Consider the following 16,508-nt stretch of genomic DNA (forward strand, 5'->3'; position numbering starts at 1 on the left):
TTACCTTCCAGAGGAAAAACAGACTGGCCTGAAAGAATTATTGATATCACGTGGGCAGGTTTGTAGAGATAAATTGGGAAGTACTAAAATGGCTATACATGATGTAGATGTGGGAAATGCTGTTCCAATCCATCAACATCCATACAGACTTAACCCTTTAAAATTGGCACAGGTTAACAAAGAGATTGAGAGTATGCTGAAGAATGGCATAATTGAAGTGGGTTGCAGCCAATGGAGCTCACCCATAGTGATGGTACGAAAACGAGACAGTACCCAACGGTTGTGTGTGGACTACAGAAAGGTAAATGCAGTTACAAGAACGGACCTTACCCTATCCCACTGTTGTCGATTTATCTCTACTACTTGGTCTTTTCTGTGGCTCTGTTCCAATTAGGACAAACAGTGGATTTGCCTTCTTTCGATATTGTCTATGTCCGAATGCTTAGAGTCGCCAGGTATCGAATGATACCCTCACAAGTTTCAACCGGCTATCGATCAAAGAGCCAAACACCAGTTAGTTAGTTGAAGGTCAAGGGTACTTTATTTACATACAATCAATCATGCAACATAAACACTACTAGATAACTACACCTATTACTAAGACAACCTGTACTTAACTTCAGGCACCCGGTTTAGGTCAGGAAACAGTGGCCGCTGTTCGATTCTGGATCTCTTGGGTTCAAAGGGGTAACTGCTGCTCAGCTGGGCTCATCCGTTTGTAGTGGGCGTTGAACTCGAAATTGCTGGTGTTGCTGCAGTTGGCGATGGGCGTGACTGGGGTACCAAGGCCAAAAGAGAGCGAACATATGGCAAACTCTTCCTTTGTACTCCGTTCGATTCCTTAGCCAATAAGTGGGCGGGGATCTGGATGACTGGGCGTGTCTCAAGCGGTCATTGACCCTGTTGTTTGCATTTCCCTTGGACAGGGAGTGGCGCCAAAATGTCTGGGACTGTCCCGGTAGCTGGAGTACCAGTCCTTTGTGTTGGGGGAGATGGGTCATCAGCTGCTAATCGGCCTGATTAACAGGCTAATGGGACGGAGTTTCGATGCCGTCTGGACTTTGCTGACCAATATGCATTTCAGGCTCTGAGACTGCCTGACTCTTGGCTTGTCCATTTTACCCATCAGTCTTTGCGAGTTGCTCTGTACTTAGTTGGAAGTGGCCATCCCAGATGGCTACACTGCGTCCTCTTGATCCGCAACGCGAAGCGTGAAGGATCACAATACTGGGTCTTCTTTGTTCTCTTGGGATGCCGGGTACCCTTAACCAAGGACAGGTTCTACTCTACTCTGTCCTATGGGTCCAAAAACATTTACCTAATTTCCCTAAACAACATATGTCTAAGAATCTCTCGGGGGCCATTTAACATTCAGTAAAAGGGGAACCTCTAACTGCCTCTAACTAGATTACACTCATGCTGCTATTTACAGTCCAAAAACTCATGTTACAATACAAAAAAAACCTGATAGCAGCATCGCCTATCACTGACACTTATATACACGGAAAAATAAACTTTATTCACAAAACAACAACCGTGGAATTTATTACAAAAAGGGTTCAGAAAGGGGGTGGGGTTTGCTGGAGTCTGAGGAAAGGGGCTCTGAATGTATATACTGGGGGGCGGGAGACTCTCCATCTCCACTTCTGCAATCTAATTGTCTGAATGATACTGTACAATATGATTATTACTAGTAAGGCCTCCACTGTGTAGGATAGTGAATACCACTTGATGAGGTTCTCACACCATGTGGGGGTATCGGTGACTAGGTGTGTGTGTGGTGTAGTGTCCGGGCTGGGGGTGTTGTGTTGGGTGGTCGTGTTCGGGGCCTGTGTGGTGAGGGGAGTAGAAGTGGGTAACGCACGCAACTGGACTGTTCTAGTGACGATCATGATGCCGATTATCAGGGCCGTCTTCATCTTATTTTGGTTTTCCTTCACCATCGAGTGTCTTCGTATCTCTCTAAGGGAACAAGCATAGTGTCTGTTATCATCGTGTTGTTTAACATCTCGTATTTCCGTCTGTGTCTCTGTAACGTCAATTTTCCCATTATAATCGTCACCATATGTGACTCCCTCATTTTCTTTTTTAAACAACCATTTGAGGAGACAAGACATCGCAAAAAAATACTGTGTCACAGCGCGAGCACTCTCGCAGCCTGTGGTCGATGAGCTGAGTGGGCGGACAATGTCTCCGTCCTCTGCAAACTTGTTTTCCCAACCAAGTGTTTCTTACATGTAAATAGTATGTGGGGGAATAGCAACCGAAGGGTTCCTGGGAAGGGAAAAAGTAGTGGCAAAGAGCATTTTTTAACTGCAGGGCACGGGGAAAAAAAACAGAAAAAGAGTTTCGAAACCAAGTAGTCGAATGGGGCGGTGCATATGATCCACGGCAGGGCAAGAATGGGTGAGATCCCCAGGTAGGGCGGTGATCAGTGCCGTTGCTCCACTACCCGAGCTTGGCTGACCAAATGTATAGGGGGTCCACAGGCAGGGCGGGGATCAGTGCCGTTACTGCACTGCCTGAGTGACCTTCCAAGAGCGGAACAAATTCGTAACTATATGGGTTGCCGACAAACTTGTTTCACTAACTCCAATATAGCGTCAGACGGGTAATTATGGCTGCATCAAGAACTTTGGTGTGAGACCGAAAGAAGAAACTGTATCAAGAAATTCAGTGAGATCGACACGAGTAGTCGCACAAATAAACAAACATTCAACATTTAAAAATAACAAATTAAAGGAAAAAACAGGCAGGCTCCATCAGGGTACAGGACACCGTAAATCTCCATCTGTTCCTGACTCTCATCATCTGGACACCTCAAGATTCCATTTCAAAAAGATTTGCAAAGGGGCGTCAGACTCGTAGGTGTCACAATCTCCCAGGTGCCAAACTCTTTCATGGATGTGTGTGCCGATGTGGGGTCTATGCATCATTTATCGTCAAGCAACAGGAATTGTCACGGTGCCAGTGCTTCGTGGTCCGTAGGGAGGTTGTCAGGGGGGTGTTGCTATCGTCGGGTGGCGGGTCAGGTTCCGGAGAGGACAGATAAATTGTTTTAAAGGGGCAGAGTGTATCGTCGTTGGGGCGATTGGGCCTGTAGTGACTGGGGCCTGGTACGAGGAATCTTTGTCCCGGTCTCTCAGGGGCTTTGGTAGTGCTGCCGCTGTCGCTAGTAGCCGAATCAAGTGTCAGGATGAAATTTGATCCTGGGGGAGTGGTCAAGGTCTTGTCTGTGGACGTGGTGCTGCTGCTGGGGGAGAGGGATATTGAGTTCTCAATGGGCGGTTCCTCATTGTCTACCATCGCCGATGAGAGGTGATGCGAGTGGCTGCACTACGTTCCATAAACCTTAAGCTGATTTATATGGAACCATCCTGATTTTCCGTTTGGATACGTGATTTTATAAACTGAGGGGCTTACTTTGCCCAAAATTGAATAGGGTCCTGCAAATTTAGGGGAGAGGAATGAGCTGGGGTTGTATAAGGTGATCATTACCTGCTGTCCAACTGTATACTCCGTCGGGTGTACTGTCTTATCAAAGCAGGCCGTACTCTGCTTTCGTTTAGCGCCTAGTCGAACAGCTGCAGCGAGCTGTGCTGCTTTAATATTCTCTACCATGTTCTGGACTGCTTTCTCATGGGTCAGGGCGGTGACTGCGGGGCTGGCCAAATCAAGTCCGAATAAGTATTCGGTACCCTTCATGGATCGTCCGGTCATGAGGGTATGGGGGGTATATCCTGCAGAGTTCGACACTGTGTTCCTAATAAACATCAGTGCGAATGGGAGCACTGTGTCCCATGTTGTGTTGTGCTGCTGCACCATTTTCCTAAGGGTGGCTTTTAGCGTACGATTCATGCATTCCACAATGCCGCTGGACTGTGGGTGATAGGCAATGTGGAACTTTTGTTTAATTCCAAATATCGTCATTACATTTTTCATGACTCTTCCCGTGAAGTGGGAACCTTGGTCCGACTCAATACTACGGGGGAGTCCCTTCTTGTAAAAATCTGTTCTGTTAAGACCCTTGCGGTGGCCTTGGCTGTGTTTGTTCTCAATGGGAACGTTTCAACCCATTTCGTAAATGTGTCCATCACTACTAACACATACTTGTAACCATTTCTGCAGGGGGGGAGGGGGCCAATATAATCTAATTGGAGGTTTATCCACGGACCATTTACAGGGTGGATGTGTCGGAGCTGGGCTTTTTTCGGGTACCTGTCGGGGTTGTTTTGAGCACAAATTAAACAATTCTCGATGTAGTGGGACACGTCGGTTTCCAACTCGGGCCACCAGCAGAGGGGTCTGAGGTGGGCAAGGGTGGATTCAATCCTTTAGTGTCCATGTCCGTCATGGAACTTGTAAATTTTCTCGTTCCAGTCCTGGGTGGGGACTACATCAACTCCATCTTTTAAAACGGTTCCCTCATGGACCGTCAAAGAATTTCTAAACCTTTCATAGGGAGCTGGGAAGTTTCCTTTTAAAATCTCTTATGTTCTTATGTTCTTTCTGTGCCTGGGCTAAGTCTTGGATGTTGGTCTGTGAGACCTGAACTGCGTGTACTGGGGCACTCTCTGGGGGTTGCCAAAAGTGGCCATGTCGTGAGCCTGCCTTCGCTAGGGCGTCAGCTTTCACATTACTGGGTGGGGAGGAGCGATGGTGACTTCTTACTTTGATGATGCCGTATTCTCTGCCTTTAGCTGTCTGAAGGATATGTTTGAGTATTGGGGTTGAGGGTAGAGGTTTTCCGTCCGCGGAAATAAATCCTCTCCATTCCCACAGGGGTAGGAATTCCGTAAGGCTGTTGCAGACGTACGAACGGTCCGAATATATGTCTGCAGGGGTCGGGATTGAATCGGGGTGCTGGACAATGTAAGCAATGGCCGCTAACTCGGCTGCCTGCGAACCTAAGTGTCCAGGCAACTTTAAAGCGATCTCTTCTAAAGCACGTCCCTGTGCGTCCTCTACATAAATGCCACAGCCTGTAATCCTTTATCCCTCAAGGACAGTGGAGGATCCGTCTACATAAATTCTCAGGGCTGTGTCTGTGGGCTGGGGTCCGATACCTGTCTTTCTTGGTACAGACTTTGGAACAAAGGGTCCTGTGATGTGTTTTGGGGCTATGATCTCGCACTCATGTGGGGTCCCTGAATAATGCAAGTTATCGGCCAGAAACGTGTGTGTTTTGGTCCGTTTTACCGTGATGTCGCGTCCCTAAAGGAGTAGGGTCCATCGCGCTGCTCGAATTTGGCTTACTGTGCCGTCTTTCAGTCTGCCGTCCAATAAAAGCTGTGTCGGGGCGTGCTCGGTCAAAATGGTTCCTGGGTTGAGTCTGGTTATGTACGCGAAGTACTGTACCACCCAGAAAACTGCAAATAGGTGCCTCTCGCAGGCTGAAAATCCTTGTTCGACCGGATCTAAGACTCGTGAGGCATAGGCCACGGGTCCCAGATGATCGTGCCTTTCCTGCAGGAGTACGGCCGAAAGGGTGCAATCTGTATCGCGTACGGGGAGTGGGGATCGGGGGCTTGCAAAGCGGGGGCTGTGCTCAGGGCACGTTTCAATGCATCCACGGCATCCGTGTGCTGTGGAAGCCATTTCCATGGGGCCTGTTTCTTTGGTAAATCATAGAGTGGGGCTGCCTTTGTGGCGAATCCGTCGATATGGTTCCGACAATAACCAACCAGTCCTAAAAATGACCGGAGGGCTGTAACGTTTTGGGGCAAGGGCAAATTTACAATGGAATCAATCCGTTTGAGTTCTATTTCACGCTTTCCATGCGTGATGATTGTACCTAAATACGTGACCTTTTCCTGAAGAATTTGGGCTTTCTTGGGGTTAATTTTGCATCCAATCTTTGTAAGGAGTTCCAATAATTCCGAAAGAAGCGAGATGTGCTCTTCCTTGGTGTCAGTCAGTAGGAGCAAGTCGTCCACATATTGAACAAGGCATTCAGGGTGGGAAAATTTAGATAATCCATTTGCCAATTGTCTGTGAAAAATGGAGGGGGAGTTGTGGAAGCCTTGTGGAAGGCACATCCATGTGTACTGCTGTCCCTGGAAAGTGAACGCAAATTTATACTGGCATGCTTTGTCCAGTGGTATAGACCAAAAGCCGTTACTGATGTCTAATACCGAAAAATATTTTGACTGGAGTCCCTGTCTCAACATGGTCTCGGGACTTGTGGCAATGGTAGGGGCTGCTAGGGGAGTCACTTTGTTCAATTCTCTGTAGTCGGTGGTCAGTCGCCATGATCCATCGGGTTTCCTTACGGGCCAAATCGGGGCATTATTTGTCGATTCAACGGGTCGAATCACGCCTTGTGTCAATAAGCTTTGAATTACCTTGGCTATCTCTCCCTTGGCTTGCTGGGGGAAGCCGTACTGTTTCTGGGCTTGGGATCGGGACCTGTAATGTTTACAACACCTGGGATTTTACCGCAGTCGTGCTTGTGCTGGGTAAATGCTGTTGTATGTCTTTTCAAGACCTCTCTAACCGCTTTGTCGGTGGTAATGGTTTGCGGATCAAACCAGTACTCTCCTACTGAGCTGATTCTATGGGCATAAACTGCTACTGTGAGCGTGGCAGGGGCTCATTCCAGATGCATCGGTTAACTGGGTCGAATGAGAGGTTGTGCGTACTCATGAAATCGATAACTAGAATGTGTTCTGCTGCCTGGGGCAAGTCTACTAAAACTACCGAATGTTTTGTCCTAATATTTCCGAACCGTACATCCACAGGGGCTGTGATGTGTCCCTGCTGGAGGTGACCTGTAAAGCCACTAAGGGTAATGGCATCCGTAGTGGGCCACATCTCTTTCTGGAACATGATGGAGGAGTTTAACGTGGTTCGGGACCCTCCTGTGTCCCAAAGGAACTCTATGGGGTGTCCCCGGACTGTGCTTGCGACTACCGGTCTTCCGGACTTATCCCAAAGGGTATCGCAGACCCAGGTTGAGGAGCCTGAACACCATCAATCAATGGCACTCGTGGCCGAATTACCTGGTCGGGTGCTAATGCTGTGAATGGGTCGGGTATTGTTTCTGGGGGGGGCGTTTGGGTGCTGATGCCTTTGCTGCTTCGGGGGAGCTTGACATTCCCGGGCATAATGTCCTTTCTGTCCGCAATTATAGCATTCCTGTGTCTTGGGGTGCTGCGCTGTACCTCTGCCTTCATTTACCCATGCGAGGTCTTGCTGTGCCCTTACAGGGTTCATGGTGGCGTCTATCCTCTCATGTTCTGTCTTTTTCTGTACTGACTTCCCAAGCTCTGGACAATCGTTTCAGAACCCACACTTCATTGTGCGCTGGGTCTGAGGGGTCATAATTGGCGCAAGCCTTCTGTCCTGCCTCCGTGGCGTGGGACACTTAACGTACGGGTCCATTTGGCCGTATTGTCGGTTGATAAATGGGCGCGGGCTAACTCACCAAATACAGCAGTAAAATGGATCCAAAGGCGTCCAGAAAACGCTGTTGGATGCTCTCCCTTTTTCTGCCTGCCCCGGTTGAGTCCGTCTACCGGATCTCCTCTGTTATATCCTATGGCGTCTAAGATGGCCGTTTTCATTTCTTGGAGGCTACCTACATTTTGTGGGTCGGGAAGGGCTGAACTAACTGAGGGGTGTAGGCACATAACTATGAGCTTAACCTGCTCCGGCTCGTCTAAACCACACATAAGTGTTTGTTGTTTTACTAACTCAAAAAATTGATGTTAGTCCGATGTGGGGTGGAACATATCTATCTTCTCTCGGGCATCTCGTAACTGGGTGATCGATAATGGGGTGGTGTACACAAAATTGGGTTGGTCTTCCATGGTCACCCTGTGCTGTGTGGTGGTGGGTTCATTAGGTTGGGTGCTGTCTGTGCAGTCGGTGGTGTGGGTGCTTTTCTCTTCGGGTCCTGAGGGGCTCTATTTTTATTCTCGGTCTTGCTTACGTACCGTTGGGCCGTTTAGCTGAGTTCCTGCCAATCGGGGCCGTCTTCCTGGTCTAGCTGTGGGCCAAAGGTGTCTCTAAACCCATTTTGAACTGATCGCAGGGATTGCAACCTTGCAATTTGCTGCCTGCATTTGGCATGGTCCACCGAACTCTGTCTCTGTTCCGTGGTGGAACTGTTGAGTGCTCGGAGGGCTGCTTTTAAATCATCGCATTGTTTCTTTAGGATCTGTACCTGATTCTCTGTCTCTTCTCTTACCAGTACAGCACGTTGTGTGTCCTGGTGGGCCTTATTGTATTGGATTTGGAAGCTGCTAAGGTGGGCGAGACAGGATTGATGTGCCCTCTTGACATCATCCATTTCCTTGTCCCTCGCTGCTAACTGCTCCCGGAGCTGTACATTTAATCTCTCACTGTCATAGGGGCCATCCTTTCCCCTTTAGGTATCTCCTAATCTCTTCTTCCCATTCGGGACACTGTTCTGATCTATTGGTCGCTGCGACCTCGGGCTCTTGTGGATGAATAAGACGTTCCATTGCCTTCATGGCCATCCCTACAAATACTCTTCTGACTCCCGGAAATTTGGAACAAGGGGGAAATAAAGCGGTGGTGCAAACACGGGTACAGCTTAAGCTATTTTATGGTTTACGCTACTCCCGAAAATTTCACGCAACAAAATCTATCGAGTTTACCTTATATCCCTTTGTTAGTACGCATGCAAATTGCACACTTCCGAATTCTGGAGGTTTGATCGATACTGGTTTCGCTTGTGGTTTATTTCACTTTGCCAATTTGGATTCTAATTCAAATGCTTTTGTGGGTTCTCTCGGAGTGACACAGTCACTTCTGGGTCGAGTCCCGTCAGATGTCGCCAATAACTGTTGTCGATTTATCTCTACTACTTGGTCTTTTCTGTGGCTCTGTTCCAATTAGGGCAAACAGTGGATTTGCCTTCTTTCTATATTATCTATGTCCGAATGCTTAGAGTCGCCAGGTATCGAATGATACCACCACAAGTTTCAACCAGCTATCGATCAAAGAGCCAAACACCAGTTAGTTAGTTTAAGTTCAAGGGTACTTTATTTACACACAATCAATCATGCAACATAAACACTACTAGTTAACTACACCTATCAACTAAGACAACCTGTACTTAACTTCGGGCACCCGGCCTGGGTCAGAGAAACAGTGGCCGCTGTTCAATTCTGGATCTCTTGGGTTCAAAGGGGTAACTGCTGCTTAGCTGGGCTCATCCGCCTGGTAGGCGGCGTTGAACTCGAACTTGCTTCTGGTGTTGCTCCAGTTGGCAATGGCCATGACCGGGGTACCAAGGCCAAAAGAGAGCGAACATATGGCGAACTCTTCCTTTATACTCAGGGTGTTTTTGCGCTCTTTTGGGTGGTCCTTCGATTTGGGCCTTACTAATTGGGTGATCCCTGATCACTTCGTTCGATTCCTTAGCCAATACGTGGGTGGGGATCTGGATGGCGGGCGTGCCTCAACCGGTCATTGACCCCGTTCTTTGCGTTTCCCTTGGACAGGGAGTGGCGCCGAAATGTCTGGGACTGTCCCGGTTGCTGGAGTACCAGTCCTTTGTGTTGGGGGAGATGGGCCACCTGCTAATCGGCCTGATTAACATGCTAATGGGACGGAGTTTCGATGCCGTCTGGACTTTGCTGACAAAAATGCATTTCAGGCTCTGAGCCTGCCTGACTCTTGGCTTTCCATTTTACCCATCAGTCTTTGCGAGTTGCTCTGTACGTAGTTTAAAGTGGCCATCCCAGATGGCTACACCACGTTTGGAGGATTGCATTGAGAAAGTGGGACAATCAGCTTTTATTTCCAAACTGGATTTACTTAAAGGTTACTGGCAGGTACATTTATCCGAAAGGGCGAAGGAGATTTCAGCTTTTGTGACTCCAGATGGTACATACCAATTCAAAGTTATGCCATTTGGCATGAAAAACGCCCCAGCCACATTTTAACGGTTATCTAACAAAGTTGTATCAGGATTACCCAATTGTGCGGTATACATCGACGATCTGGTAATTTTCAGCCAGACGTGGAAAGAACATTTTAAACATCTGATGGAGTTATTCGATCGACTTCAGGAGGCAGGTTTAGTGATAAACATAGCCAACAGTGAATTTGGAAAAGTCCAAGTCACTTTCCCTGAGGGGTTTCCGATACCCTCAAGACAAAGGAAAATAATGCGATTTCTAGGCATGAGTGGATTTGTTCGAACATTGGTGAAAAATGTTTGTCGTGTGATTGCTCCACTGACAGACTTGCTCAAGAAGCGTACCAAATTCCAGTGGACAGCGGAGTTTCAACAGGCATTTGACGGCCTGAAAGCTGTGATAACCAATGCTCATGTGCTGGAGAATTACAAGGGACTCTGTGATCAGATTGGACTAAAGTATCTTACTTTAAAGAGAAATGCCGAGGCATAGAGAAATGGATGGATCATGCAAAGACCTTCTTATTCAACGAGATGTCAATCGAGAAGGATTCCAGATGGAGGAAGAAGAACAAAAAAAAATGGACTATATTATTATACCTGTTTGCGTGTGTTGTTTTTGAAACGAAAAAGTATATTTACTGGTGTGCATTTCTTAAAGGATAGTGAAAAGGTGAAAAATGAAACCATCTTGAAGTTGATAGTTTATTTTATTTGGGGGGGGGAAGGTGTCATGTGAGAGTATCTTTCAGAAATGGGTGTTTAAGAAATGTACCTTTCAGAAATGGGTGTTTATCAGTGATGTCTGAGAGTGGGTGGAGCTGGGCTGTCTGTCAGCTTTTTACTTTTGTTTTAGGCTGTTTGCTGCCGGTTAGTTTTCGTTAGTTTAGTTTTCAGTGTTGGAGCTGAAGCCAGACTAAGCAAGTGTACTGCTGTTCTCTCTGCCATCAAAAGACTATCTCTTGATCATTTGGTGAATTCAGAATTATAAATGTTCTCATTAGTCAATGTAAACCTAATGTGCTTCTGTTAAAAGGTGTTTCTTTTGTCTTCTGGATGCTGTTTGGGAAGTTATTAAGGATTACTTTGTGTTGTATTCTTTGGTTGTATTTGAATTAGTGGTTGCTGAGTTGTTCACTGTTTGTTTTAAAAAGGTCAACTTGAATTCATAGAATAAACATTGTTTTGCTTTAAAAAATACTTTTCCATTTCTGCTGTACCACACCTGTAGAGTGGGCCGTGTGCTCCCCATACCACAATCTATTAAAGGTTGTGGGTCAGGTGAACTCCATGGTTCTCTAAACCCTGGCCCATAACACTGAACATTCAGGGAGTGGAAGCCCTTGCTGTTAATGAAGGACATACCCTGATGCGCACAAGGTGACATGTTCTGCACGTTCTCCCCGTGTCTGCGTGGGTTTCCTCCAGGTGCTCCGGTTTCCTCCCACAGTCCAAAGACGTGCAGGTTAGGTGGATTGGCCATGCTAAATTGCCCTGAGTGTCCAAAAAGGTTTGGGGGGGTTATTGGGTTCGGGGGATAGGGTGGAAGTGAGGGCTTAAGTGGGTCGGAGCAGCCTCAATGGGCCGAATGGCCTCCTTCTGCACTGTATGTTCTATGTTCTATGTGTGCTATCTATTGGCCCCTGGACCTGGGGAATCCCAGAGATGGTGAAGAATCCTGCCGCCTGGCTTCTTGGTGGGCCTGGTCCAGGATGAAGGTGAAGTAGTTGGTATAGAACATAGAACGATACAGCGCAGTACAGGCCCTTCAGCCCATGATGTTGCACCAAAACAAAAGCCATCTAACCTACACTATGCCATTATCATCCATATGCTGATCCAATAAACTTTTAAATGCCCTCAATGTTGGCGAGTTCACTACTGTTGCAAGTAGGGCATTCCACGGCCTCACCACTCTTTGCGTAAAGAACCTACCTCTGACCTCTGTCCTATATCTATTACCCCTCAGTTTAAAGCTATGTCCCCTCGTGCCAGCCATTTCCATCCGCGGGAGAAGGCTCTCACTGTCCACCCTATCTCACCCCCTGATCATTTTGTATGCCTCTATTAAGTCTCCTCTTAACCTTCTTCTCTCTAACGAAAACAACCTCAAGTCCATCAGCCTTTCCTCATAAGATTTTCCCTCCATACCAGGCAACATCCTGGTAAATCTCCTCTGCACCCGCTCCAAAGCTTCCACGTCCTTCCTACAATGTGGTGACCAGAACTGTACGCAATACTCCAAATGCGGCCGTACCAGAGTTTTGTACAGCTGCAACATGACCTCATGACTCCGGAACTCAATCCCTCTACCAATAAAGGCCAACACTCCATAGGCCTTCTTCACAACCCTATCAACCTGGGTGGCAACTTTCAGGGATCTATGTACATGGGCACCTAGGTCCCTCTGCTCATCCACACTTCCAAGAACTTTACCATTAGCCAAATATTCCGCATTCCTGTTATTCCTTCCAAAGTGAATCACCTCACACTTCTCTACATTAAACTCCATTTGCCACCTCTCATCCCAGCTCTGCAGCTTATCTATGTCCCTCTGTAACCTGCTACATCCTTCTGCACTGTCGACAACACCACCGACTTTAGTGTCGTCTGCAAATTTACTCACCCACCCTTCTGCGCCCTCCTCTAGGTCGTTGATAAAAATGACAAACAGCAACGGCCCCAGAACAGATCCTTGTGGTACTCCACTTGTAACTGAACTCCATTCTGAACATTTCCCATCAACCACCACCCTCTGTCTTCTTTCAGCTAGCCAATTTCTGATCCACATCTCTGAATCACCCTCAATCCCCAGCCTCCGTATTTTCTGCAATAGCCTACCGTGGGGAACCTTATCAAACGTTTTACTGAAATCCATATACAACACATCAACTGCTCTACCCTCGTCTACCTGCTCAGTCACCTTCTCAAAGAACTCAATAAGGTTTGTGAGGCATGACCTACCCTTCACAAAGCCATGCTGACTATCCCTGATCATATTATTCCTATCTAGATGATTATAAATCTTGTCTCTTATAATCCCCTCCAAGACTTTACCCACAACAGACGTGAGGCTCACCGGTCTATAGTTGCCGGGGTTGTCTCTACTCCCCTTTTTGAACAAAGGGACCACATTTGCTATCCGCCAGTCCTCTGGCACTATTCCTGTAGCCAATGATGACATAAAAATCAAAGCCAAAGGCCCAGCAATCTCTTCCCTGGCTTCCCAGAGAATCCTAGGATAAATCCCATCAGGCCCCGGGGACTTATCTATTTTCAGCCTGTCCAGAATTGCCAACACCTCTTCCCTACGTACCTCAATGCCATCTATTCTATTAGCCTGGGGCTCAGCATTCTCCTCCACAACATTATCTTTTTCCTGAGTGAATACTGACGAAAAATATTCATTTAGTATCTCGCCTATCTCTTCAGACTCCACACACAACTTCCCATCCCTGTCCTTGACTGGCCCTACTCTTACCCTAGTCATTCTTTTATTCCTGACATACCTATAGAAAGCTTTTGGGTTTTCCTTGATCCTACCTGCCAAATACTTCTCATGTCCCCTCCTTGCTCGTCTTAGCTCTCTCTTTAGATCCTTCCTCGCTACCTTGTAACTATCAATCGCCCCAACTGAAACTTCACACCTCATCTTCACATCGGCCTCCTTCTTCCTCTTAACAAGAGATTCCACTTCTTTGGTAAACCACGGTTCCCTCGCTCGACGCCTTCCTCCCTGCCTGACCGGTACGTACTTATCAAGAACACGCAGTAGCTGTTCCTTGAACAAGCTCCACTTATCCAGTGTGCCCAACACTTGCAGCCTACTTCTCCAACCTATCCCCCCCAAGTCATGTCTAATGGCATCATAACTACCCTTCCCCCAGCTATAACTCTTGCCCTGCGGTGTATGCTTATCCCTTTCCATCACTAACGTAAACGTCACCGAATTGTGGTCACTGTCCCCAAAGTGCTCTCCTACCTCCAAATCCAACACCTGGCCTGGTTCATTACCCAAAACCAAATCCAAAGTGGCCTCGCCTCTTGTTGGCCTGTCAACATATTGTGTCAGGAAACCCTCCTGCACACACTGTACAAAAAACGACCCATCTATTGTACTTGAACTATATCTTTTCCAGTCAATATTTGGAAAGTTAAAGTCTCCCATAATAACTACCCTGTTACTTTCGCTCTTATCCAGAATCATCTCTGCAATCCTTTCCTCTACACCCCTAGAACTATTTGGAGGCCTATAGAAAACTCCCAACAGGGTGACCTCTCCTTTCCTGTTTCTAACCTCAGCCCATACTACCTCGGAAGAAGAGTCCCATCCTCTCCGCCACCGTAATACTGCTCTTGACTAGCAGCGCCACACCTCCCCCTCTTTTGCCTCCTTCTCTGAGCTTACTAAAACACCTAAACCCCGGAACTTGCAACATCCATTCCTGCCCCTGCTCTATCCATGGGCGTCATTCTCCGCCGGCGGGAGTCTCCGTTTTGCCGGCGCCCGGGGGTTTCCCGACGGCGTGGGGCTGCCCCACAATGGGAAACCCCATTGACCGGCCGGTGTTACGGAGACTCCCGCCGGCCGGTCGGGGCAGAAATGTGGCGGGGCGGGTAGGAGAATTTCACCCCAGGTCTCCGAAATGGCCACAACATCGAAGTCCCAGGTACCAACCCATGCTGCCAGTTCCCCTACCTTATTTCGTATACTCCTGGCATTGAAGTAGACAACCACCTACCTGAACACTGGCCCCCTCCTGCGACGTCAAATCTGTACTCCTGACCTCTATACTCTCATTCTCCCGTACCCTAAAACTACAATCCAGGTTCCCATGCCCCTGCTGCATTAGTTTAAACCCCCCCAAAGAGCACTAACAAATCTCCCCCCCAGGATATTTGTGCCCCTCAGGTTCAGATGTAGACCATCCTGGGTCTACCTGTGGGCTGTAGCTTGAGAAATGCCGCACAGGTCCCCGTTCGAGCTCTGGGATGAGCCGGTTGATTAGAGGTTCAGGGCTGCAATGACCTTCACGGGAGGGGCTATCCTTCCCCTCCACGGTGTGCTATGTTCATCAGGAGTCTCCTGCGGCACATGCTGTCCGCGATCTCATCGAAAGAGTAACGACATCTGAACACCTTGGGCCATCGCAGGCCCCCCCTCTGGCTTCCTCCTCAGCCTGACGGGAGGCTAGGTCTTCAGGTTGTGCCCCCTGCTCATGGGGTGCCACCTCCAGCCTGTTTCATCGCTGCTGCGGCCTTCTCCGGCATCTGCCCTCCTCGGCTGCCACCAGCATCACAAGCCTCTGCGAGATCGACACCAACAAACATTTTTTTAATCCAGAAGGAATTGGAGAAGGAGAGAGACCAACGTTAAGTTAGGGCATCCACCCGGGACGCTCAAATCCCACAAGCCACCCCCCACACCCCCTTTACCATGACTCTCGCCTTCTCTCAGAGTGCCGTCCAGTGAACCAGTTGTGCTGGAAAACCTCGCTCTGCACACTCACCTCCGGCCACAACAGGAGCCCCTAGGCCTCAGACCCCAGACAGGAAAATTAAGTAGGCTGTGCTCCAGTGCCCTCTGCTGATCCACACACTTACCCTTTGTTCATGAGAGGTTCCCCAGTGTTGAAGCCCAGTTCTTCAGCGTTTCATTGTAGTTAGCTGTTTCTATGGTGCTGATGCTCCTAGAATTCAGACACGCTGCTCAGGCTTCAACGTTTCCTTGAGCTGCTGTGCACTAATCCTCCTCTGAGACATTGCACATGGACCCTGGGGTAAGCACTTGAGAGTTGAAAATATTTTGTTTATTAAATGATCAACAGTAACATTCCGCATATCGCACTAACCATTAAACAACAAGGAAACATCACCGTTCCATATTGGTACCAATACAAAATTACATCAGCTCATTTTCACACAAAAAAACCACACAGTATCACCTCTCACAGGTTCCGCAACACAAATGGAGGATAAGCCTGAGAATGTGTTATCATGTCCACAACTTTGTCATAGAAATGATCTGTGCATCAAAGTGTGACTTGTTCCATGTGTCAGTGCCGTGCTCTGCAGGAGCTGCAGCTGTGCAGGCCCTCCCACACGGCCCAATCTCACCGGAACCAAACCCTGGCATCCACATATTCCACTGGCACTCAAGGTGCAGTTGAACATCCTTGACTTCCAGCGTGTTTGACCCGCGGTCGCGTGCCAGTCACATGGAGCACCCACCACACCAGCAACAAAAGCATCAGCAATCTGTGAAAGCATTTCTGCAACGTTTGCAGCAGGGTTCTCATATGGATCAATATCGTGCACCAGGTCCCGCAGCGTCATCTTGCTTCAAACCGGATTGTCTCCTGGACTCATACGTCTCCCTGAGCCGGTGTTCCAGGACCCAGGTATCTCAGAAAAAATTGTCTTTCTTTCCGGCAACAGAAAAAGGAAACAGCAACAGCAGCCTCAAGATGCAGCAACCAGAACCTGCAAATAGCTTAGTTTATTGACAGTATCAAGCTTCAAAAGACAATGCAACGATGACACCAATCACTTGGCATCCAGAACACCTTCCCACCACCCCATAATGACAGGAAAGCATGTGTGCGAACACCAGTGC

This window comes from Scyliorhinus torazame, chromosome 2 (assembly GCF_047496885.1).
Source record: "Scyliorhinus torazame isolate Kashiwa2021f chromosome 2, sScyTor2.1, whole genome shotgun sequence".
Taxonomy (NCBI): Eukaryota; Metazoa; Chordata; class Chondrichthyes; order Carcharhiniformes; family Scyliorhinidae; genus Scyliorhinus; species Scyliorhinus torazame.